Source organism: Neovison vison, chromosome 7 (assembly GCF_020171115.1).
Source record: "Neovison vison isolate M4711 chromosome 7, ASM_NN_V1, whole genome shotgun sequence".
NCBI classification, from domain to species: Eukaryota; Metazoa; Chordata; class Mammalia; order Carnivora; family Mustelidae; genus Neogale; species Neogale vison.
In genome coordinates this window covers 151,798,209-151,807,584 of record NC_058097.1, presented here as the reverse complement: position 1 = coordinate 151,807,584, position 9,376 = coordinate 151,798,209, and positions in this window count along the sequence as shown.

Below are 9,376 nucleotides of genomic sequence, written 5' to 3'. Positions count from 1 at the left end.
TGTATCTTTGGAGGAAATACCAAATAGTGCAACTGCTGGGTCATATGATAGCTCTATTTTCAACATCTTGAGGAACCTCCATACGGTTTTCCAAAGTTGCTCTATACCTTGCATTCCCACTAACAGTGTAAGAGTGTTCCCCTTCCTCCACATCCTCTCCAACATTTGTTGTTTCCATCTTGTTAATTTTTGCCATTCTAACTGGTGGTATCTCAGTGTGATTTTGATCTGAATTTCCTTGATGCCAAGTGATATTGAGCATTTTTCATGTGTCTGTTAGCCAAATATATGTCTTTGGAGAAGTGTCTGTTCATGTCTTCTGCCCATTTTTTTTTGACTGGCTCATTTGTTTTGGGGGATGTTGAGTTGGAGTTCTTTATAGATCTTGGGTACCAACCCTTTATCTGTACTCTCATTTTCAAATATCTTCTCCCATTCCATAGGTTGTATCTTAGTTTCATTGACTGTTTCCTTTGCTGTGCAGAATCTTTTTATCTTGATGAAGTCCCAAAAGTTCATTTTTGTCTTTGTTTCCCTTGCCTTTAGAGATATATCTTGAAAGAAGTTGCTGTGGCCAATGTCCAAGAGGTTACTTCCTATGTTCTTCTCTAGGATTTTGATAGATTCCCATCTGACCTTGAGGTCTTTCATCCATTTTGAGTTGCTTTGTGTATGATGTAAGGAAATGGTCCAGTTGCATTCTGTATGTACCTGTCCAGTTTTCCCAGCACCATATACTGGAGTGTCTTTTTTCCCATTAGATATTTTTCCATGATTTGTCAAAGATTAATTGACCATAGAGTTGAGAGTCCATTTCTGGAAATTCTATTCTGTTCCATTGATTTATGTGTCTGTTTTTGTGCCAATACCATGCTGTCTTGTGATCATAGCTTTGTAATATAGCTTGAAATCAGGCAATGTGATGCCCCAGCTTTGTTTTTCTTTTTCTTTTTTTTTCAATTTATTTATTTTCAGAAAAACAATATTCATTATTTTTTCACCACACCCAGTGCTCCATGCGAGCCGTGCCCTCTATAATACCCACCACCTGGTTCCCCCAACCTTCCACCCCCCACCCCTTCAAAACCCTCAGATTGTTTTTCAGAGTCCATAATCTCTCATGGTTCACCTCCCCTTCCAATTTCCCTCAGTTCCCTTCTCCTCTCCATCTCCCCATGTCCTCCATGCTATTTGTTATGCTCCACAAATAAGTGAAACCATATGATAATTTGACTCTCTCTGCTTGACTTATTTCACTCAGCATAATCTCTTCCAGTCCCGTCCATGTCGCTACAAAAGTTGGGTATTCATCCTTTCTGATGAAGGCATAATACTCCATAGTGTATATGGACCACATCTTCCTTATCCATTCATCCCTTGAAGGGCATCTTGGTTCTTTCCACAGTTTGGTGACCGTGGCCATTGCTGCTATAAATATAGGGGTACAGATGGCCCTTCTTTTCACGACATCTGTATCTTTGGGGTAAATACCCAGGAGTGCAATTGCAGGGTCATAGGGAAGCTCTATTTTTATTTTCTTGAGGAATCTCCACACTGTTCTCCAAAGAGGCTGCACCAACTTGCATTCCCACCAACAGTGTAAGAGGGTTCCCCTTTCTCCACATCCTCTCCAACACATGTTGTTTCCTGCCTTGCTAATTTTGGCCATTCTAACTGGTGTAAGGTAGTATCTCAATGTGGTTTTAATTTGAATCTCCCTGATGGCTAGTTATGATGAACATTTTTTCACGTGTCTGATAGCCATTTGGAGAAGTGTCTGTTCATATCTTCTGCCCATTTTTTGACATGATTGTCTGTTTTGTGTGTGTTGAGTTTGAGGAGTTCTTTATATATCCTGGATATCAACCTTTTGTCTATTAATAATAAGCGTGTGGAGGCAGTGCATTACTTCAGAACACTGATTTGTACAGAGATCATGATTCAACATAACTTCTATAATTGTTAACCAAAGTGGTCCTTATGAATTGATAGACTGCCAACTTCAATTTGGGCCTTAAAGGAGTTAAACTGTTACTAAAATGCAAAACCAGAGTGTGGAGAAATGGGAGCACTGTGATTACTCAGTATCTGAGTATCCATCCACCACTAAATAAGAATTGTACTGAGGCCATATACCCCCAGGAGGGGACTCCTTTCAGGGTCTCCATCCACCACTAAATAAGAATTGTACTGAGGCCATATACCCCCAGGAGGGGACTCCTTTCAGGGTCATTGTTAGGGATGGCATTGAAATACAAAGTTCATAAACAATCCTGGAACAGTGCAAAAATAATTAAATTTTATTTTATTTTTTAAAAAAGACAAAGTTCAAGGATAGATCTCCCAGTGTATGCAATCTTTCAACTAATTGACAAATGACTTTCCAGGTAATAGAATGAGTTCTTTTATCAGGTAAATGGGCAAAAAGTCTTGTAGGCATCCATGGAATAACTTGTGGATTGAATGTGTGTTTTCCCACCTTCCCCCACCCCACCCCAAATATCATAAAGCCCCAGCATGGCTACTTGGACATGGGTCCTCTAAGAATTGATTACGGTTAAGTGAGGTTATAAGGGTAGGGCCCTGGTCTCATGGAATTAAACACTAGAGAGCTCTCACTTTCTCTTCATGTATGCACAACCGAGGAAAGGCCATATGAGGACATAGCAAAGAACTGGTGGACTACGATCCAGGAGAGCCCTTACTGTAGATCAACCATGCTGATACCATGATCAGACTTCCTGCCTGTAGAACTGAGAATTTAAGATTTTATTTATTTGACAGAGTATGCACAAGCAGGGGGAATGGCAGAGGGAGAGGACCCTGGGATCATGACCTGAGCTGAAGGCAGATGTTTAACCCACTGAGCCACCCAGGCGCCCCCTAGAACTGAATTTTTTTTATTTTATTTTGTTATTAACATATAATGTATTATTAGCCCCAGGGGTACAGGTCTGTGAATCACCAGGTTTACACACTTCACAGCACTCACCAGAGCACACACCCTCCCCATTGTCCATAACCCAGTCACCCTCTCACTACCCCCTTCCCCCAGCAACATTTAGTTTGTTTGGTTAGATTAAGAGTCTCTTATGGTTTGTCTCCCTCCCGATCCCATCTTGTTTAGAACTGAATTTTTATTAAGCTAACCAGTCTGCAGTATTTTGCATTAGCAGCCTAAGAAGACTGATTCATCTTATTTCTGGCTGTCAGTGGTCATTTGATCACCTCCTCTACTCCAAATTATAACTTCCCCTTTCATTGCAGTTATCTTGTACTTGCTTCACCATTGTCTTTAGATGTTTGGATGATGGATAAAGTTGTTCAACATTTGTAGGTTCCTGAGGAGCTATACTCAGTTCTAGAGAGAACAGTGGGATTGAAGGGAAATAGAATGATTTTGGGGGAGGGGGGATTCTAAGGTACTTGTTATTTATTTATTTATTTTCAGCGTAACAGTATTCTTTGTTTTTTGCACCACACCCAGTGCTCCATGCAATCCGTGCCCTCTCTAACACCCACCACCTGGTTCCCCCAACCTCCCACCCCCCGCCCCTTCAAAACCCTCAGATTATTTTTCAGAGCCCATAATCTCTCATGGCTCACCTCCCCTTCCAGTTTCCCTCAGTTCCTTCTCCTCTCCATCTCCCCATGTCCTCCATGTTATTTGTTATGCTCCACAAATAAGTGAAACCATATGATAATTGACTCTCTCTGATTGACTTATCTCACTCAGCATAAGTAGATGAGACTGGGGAAGAACTCAGGAGTGAATAAATTGTACTGCAGTCTGTCCAGAAGGATCTCAGAACTTTTCCTAATCTCACCCAAGCAGATGTCTGGTGGGGAGATGGGTTCCTTCCCTAGTAATTAGTCAGGCCTGTGCTTTATTAGTATTGCATGGAGCACGGGGTGTTGTATACAAACACTGCATCATAAACTAACATAACACAACAACAAAAAAAAATTTTTTAAGGTACTAAAAGAGTTATACACATTCCAAAGTTGAATTATGCCAACCCTAGCTTATGTCTTTTCCAAAATTCTAAGAGGCCATTAAATAGCATGCCCTCTCCATACCCACAAAACTCGGGGTCAGCAATGAGGTCCCCTCTTCCATTCCTGGTTTTAGTACTTGCCTCTTTTTCTCTGAGTCTTAACTAAAGACTGAATAACAGTTCTTTTTAAATGAACTAGCTTTTGGTCTAATTTTTTTCCTCTGTTGACTTTTCTGTTTTATTTTACAGATAGCCATTCCAACTGTTATTTCTTGCTTTGGCCTGCTTTGGGTTTGATTTGCTCTTGTTATAGTTTAAGATGGAAGCTTAGACTCTTCATCTGAGATCTTTCTTCCTTATATGTTTGGTACTTAGAACTATATATTTCCTTCACAGCACTGCTTGAGCTCCGTCCCATAAATTTTGATAGGTTATGTTTTCATTTTCACTCAGCTCAAAATGTTTTCTAATTTCATATAAGACTTCTTTTTGGAGCCATGGATTACTCAGAAGTTTAATTTACATAAAGTCAGGACTTCCTGAATGTTGACTTCAAACTTAATTCCATTGTTATTAGAGAACATTTACACAGTTTCAGTCCTAAATTTATTAGCTTGTTTTATGGAATACCATATGGTTCATCCTGGAGAATGTTCCATGCATGATTGAAAATATGTGTGTTCTACTACAATTATACAGCGTTCTATAAATGTCAACTATGATTTGGTTGATGGTATTTAAATTTTCTATATTCTTTCTAATTATTACATAAATTGAATATGGTTTTAAAATTTCCAACTATTTTTCCCTTCAATTCAGTTTTTCCTCCCTATGTTTTGGTGCTCTGTTATGTGTATATAGGATATACATAAATAGGTCAATAAATGAAGAAAACCTAATTGTTGTCATGAAATTTCCCTTGTTTCTGGTCTTCATTCTTTTTTACATGCTTGATTTACCCTCTGGTATCCTTTTCTTTCAGCCTGAAGGACAGCCTTTATAATTAAACTCTGCTAGCAATGAATCCATTCCTCTGGGAAAGTCTTTATTCCCTCCATTTTTAAAGAATAGTTTGGAGATTTCTTGGTTGACAGTGTTTTTCTTTCAGCACTTAAACAGCAATTTTTTAACTGAAATTATGTTTACATATTATGTCACAGTGAACAACATGTTGATATATTTATATGCTTTGCTATGACTGCCATTGCAGTGATAATTAGCTATTTCCATTACATCACATAATTTCTTCATTGGTTGATATAATTAAGATCCAGTCTCTTAGCAGCTTTGATTATAATAGAGTATTGTCTATATTCACTGCTGTGCATTAGATTTCTAGGACTTATTTACTACTCATTCAAAGTTTGTACCTTTTTTTAAAAGATTTTATTTATGTATTTGACAGACAAAGATCACAAATAGGCAGAGAGGCAGGTGGGGAGTGGGGGGGAGGGGAAACAGTCTCCCTTCTGAGCAGAGAGCCTAATGTGGGGCTTGATCTCAGAGTCCTGAGCCGAAGGCAGAGGCTTAACCCACTGAGCCACCCAGGCGCCCTGAAAGTTTGTACCTTTTAAACACTCATCTTCTCTCCTTCACACACACATACACACACAAACACCCATTCTCTACCAAACTATGTTGTACTTTTTTTGAGTTTAGCTTTTTTAGAGCCCGCATATCATATATATCCATATCTATATATGATATGTGGATATATATGTCACATTGTATTTGTCTCTTTCTAAATTGCCTCACTGAGAAGGTCTTCAAGGTACATTCATATTGTTACAAATGCCAGGATGTTCTCCTTTCTCATGGCTGAATAGTATTCCTGAATAGTATGTGTATCACATCCTTATCCATTCATCCATTGATAGGCACTTAATTTGTCTCCATTATTTTGGCTATTGTGAATAACTGTAGTAAACATGGAAATACATACATCTGTTATTCTGTTTTCATCTACTTTGTGTGTATACACCCAGAAGTAGAGTTTTTGGATCACATAGATCTATCTTTGACCATTTCGGGAATCTCTATAATATGTGTCCTGTTTTGTTGGTGATGGTGGTGATTTTTAATCACATATCTGGGCTTAATCCTTAATACCTGGTATGTGATTACCACCTAATCTATTTTATGAGACATGTAGCCCATTATTCAACAATGATATACACCATATAACAAAAACTTTGTTCAGTTCTGAAAGACAGAATGTTCTTCCTTCCCTAATGCTACAATAAGATAACTTCTATAGTGTTATCCATACTAAGGACAAATAAATCATAGACCTGTACAATGAATCCATCAATTAAAGCACTGATCTAGGAGTAGTGGATGATACTCAGAGAAGCAGATTTTCACCCATGGGTCTACCTGGTGCAGACAAAAGAACATGTGCCTGAGATACACGGAATATATTCCAGTGGTGGCTCACTCTCATTCTCCTTCCTTCCTCCCACACCATCCCTCACCCTTGTTTGGGAAAATAGCCTTACTCTATGTTTTCTCATGTGATAGGGGTTTTTTTATACTAGCAGTGAGATCTTTCTGCTTGGTACTTAGCACTCATAAGTGCCCTCATAAGGGTTGACTGAAGAATAAATACCTCATAGCAGTAAGAAAAAGTGGCATAAAACATAAAACCATAAAAAAGAAATCCTGCAGGGGGTGGGAAGTTGGGTCAGCCTGGTGGTGGGTATTGTGGGGGGCACATATTGCATGAAGCACTGGGTGTGGTGTATAAACAATAAATTCTAGTACACTGAAAAGTAATTAAAAAAAAACTTAAAAACTTTAAAAAAATTTAAATTTTAAAAAAAGTAATCCTGTCATTTGACAGTGTGGACGGACCTTTATTGTTTTACACTAAGTGAAATGAGTCATGAAGAGAAAGGCAAATAGCACATGATCTCACTTCTCTATGGAATTTAAAGGCCAGACTCCTAGCAATGTAGAATTGTTTGCCAGCAGCTGGAGGTTAAAGGAAATGAGATGTTTATCAAAGGATTCAAACTCTGAGTTATAAGAAAAATAAGTTTTGTGGATCACCTCTATAACATGGTAACTGTAGTTAACAATATCTTGAAAGTTGCTAAGCATGTTGATCTTAAGTGTACTTATCATCAAAAAACCATAATCATGTGAGGTGATGGATATATTAACTACCTTATTGTAGTAAATATCTGAAAACATATATGTACCAAATCATCACCTTATACACCTTAACTCAAATGTAATATACCAGTTAGATCTCAAACCTGGTGGAGGGGTTGGGGGTGGACTTTAAAATCCAGTTTGATGCCTCTCCCCTACATCTAAATTTCTATATCTTTCCAGTTTTGCCTAAGATGTTAACAGTTATTTAATTTGAATCTTCACAGAGAAGACCATCCTCCCTTGAACTACTTGGAGATCTTAATGTATGTTAAAACAGATTCTTCCCAGAGATGGTTGGAAGATTTAGAGCTGGATGGAAAAAAATCAAAGTTTTATTAACATTTAGAGAATGCACAGTCAACTTCGTACTTTCATAATGGCATCCAAGAACTAGAAAGGAGAAAAAGAGGGAAAGTAAGAGCTAATAAGGCAAGTGAAGAGCTGAAGGCAGACACTTAACCAACTGAGCCATCCAGGTGCCCCACAAATCTTATTTTTAATCAAACATGCTTTATTTTTTTATATATATTTTATCCATTTATTTGACAGAGAGATAGCACAAGTAGGCAGAGCTGGCAGGCAGAGGGAGAAGGAGAAGCAGGTTCTCCACTGAGCAGGGAGCCCAATGTGGGGCTCGATCTCAGGACCCTGGGATCATGACCTGGGCCGAAGGCAGAGGCTTAACCAACTGAGCCACCCAGGTGCCCCAAACATGCTTTTTTAAAAAGAAGGGAAATTCACAATGTTGGTGAATATACATAGTATATAAAGTAAACCTAGGCCATACCTTAGGTTTTTTAAATAACATAAACAATAACTAAAGTATCCATGGGGATTATATAAACAGCTGGTGGTTTTTCACCCTTCTCTTGTGAACTTTCTCCCAGTATCCCCTTTGGAGTCCTTAAAATACCTCCGTCTTGGGGGTTGGGTAGTCAGAAACCTGGAGCCAGTCAAGAACCCCAGCTAGGGGAATAGAGGTTAAGTCTATAATCTAGTGCTGGGAGTGAAGTGGGATTAGAAGTTGAAGACTGCTCCCAAGGCAGGGTGACTGAAGGTCCAGGGGAAAGTGTTTAGGTTTCTTTGTGCTGCCCTTGGGAAAGAACTGGCTATTTTCAGCACCTGGATTAAGAGGACACAGGACAAAATAGTGAAGAGATCCGGGCTATGCCCTCCCCTTGACTCTAAACTAAATTTGTCCAAGTACACAGACAAGAGATGACCCCTGTCAGTAACACAGCGTAGGGCTCTGTGGACAGCACTCCCAATGGGTAAGTACATTTCAGACAGGGGGACAAAGTCATTGGGCACAAATTCCAAGTTCCAGAAACTACATTTGTCTTCTGGTTCAGCCAGGACTTATCTTTTTCCTGGGTCTAGTCAAAAGTAGAATAAAGAGTACAATATGGCCTGGGCTGTGAAAAAAAGGAGAAACCCCAAGGCAGGAACCGCATTGCCTCATACTGTCCATCAGAACACAAGAGGAAAAATTGGACTATTTTAACCTTATTGGGCTTCTGGTCTCTTCCCCCATAGTCAGACAAACTACTCTCCTGAGTTGATCCTTATACCATCAGCAGGTCTCTTCCACTGACTATACCCATGTTAAAAGAGCTATTCATAGAGTTAGGAAAGAAGGATATGGAGTCACCAAGGTCCTATGGAAATAGTACTATGTGTCTGTGTTCTGTGGAAGAGGGCAAAGAACAGAGGGAAGGAGTAGATAAGGAGGGAACACAGTACCTATTCCGAGGGGCGGGCTTCCTAACACTTGACCTTCTGCATGCTCACAGAAACTCACACATTTATAGACAGTCGATTTGATACATGAAGAAACTCTACAGTAGCTATTTCCTTCACTTTACAGACTAGGAAACAGGATTGAAAGCAGAGGCAAAGTATACACTCCCTCAATCAGAGCCAGAAAGAGCAATTAGTAGTTGAACCTAAGTTTATCTTGCTGCTAAACCATTTTGCCTCAACAAAATCTCTTTCTCAGAAGCCTCAGACCTACCAGGACGCTTCTAATAGGACTTGGAGATGGTGTCCATGTGGGGAAGCCTTTATGCAGGCTGACACAGAAACTGTTTCTCTGCAATGTTCTATGTAAAGTAACACAATTCCAGGGCTGCAATCTAGTTCAGACCACCCCTTAAGATGCCAGTTATCACCTGGGGATTTTACTTTTAAAAATATTCATATTCAGTTTGTCCCAGCAC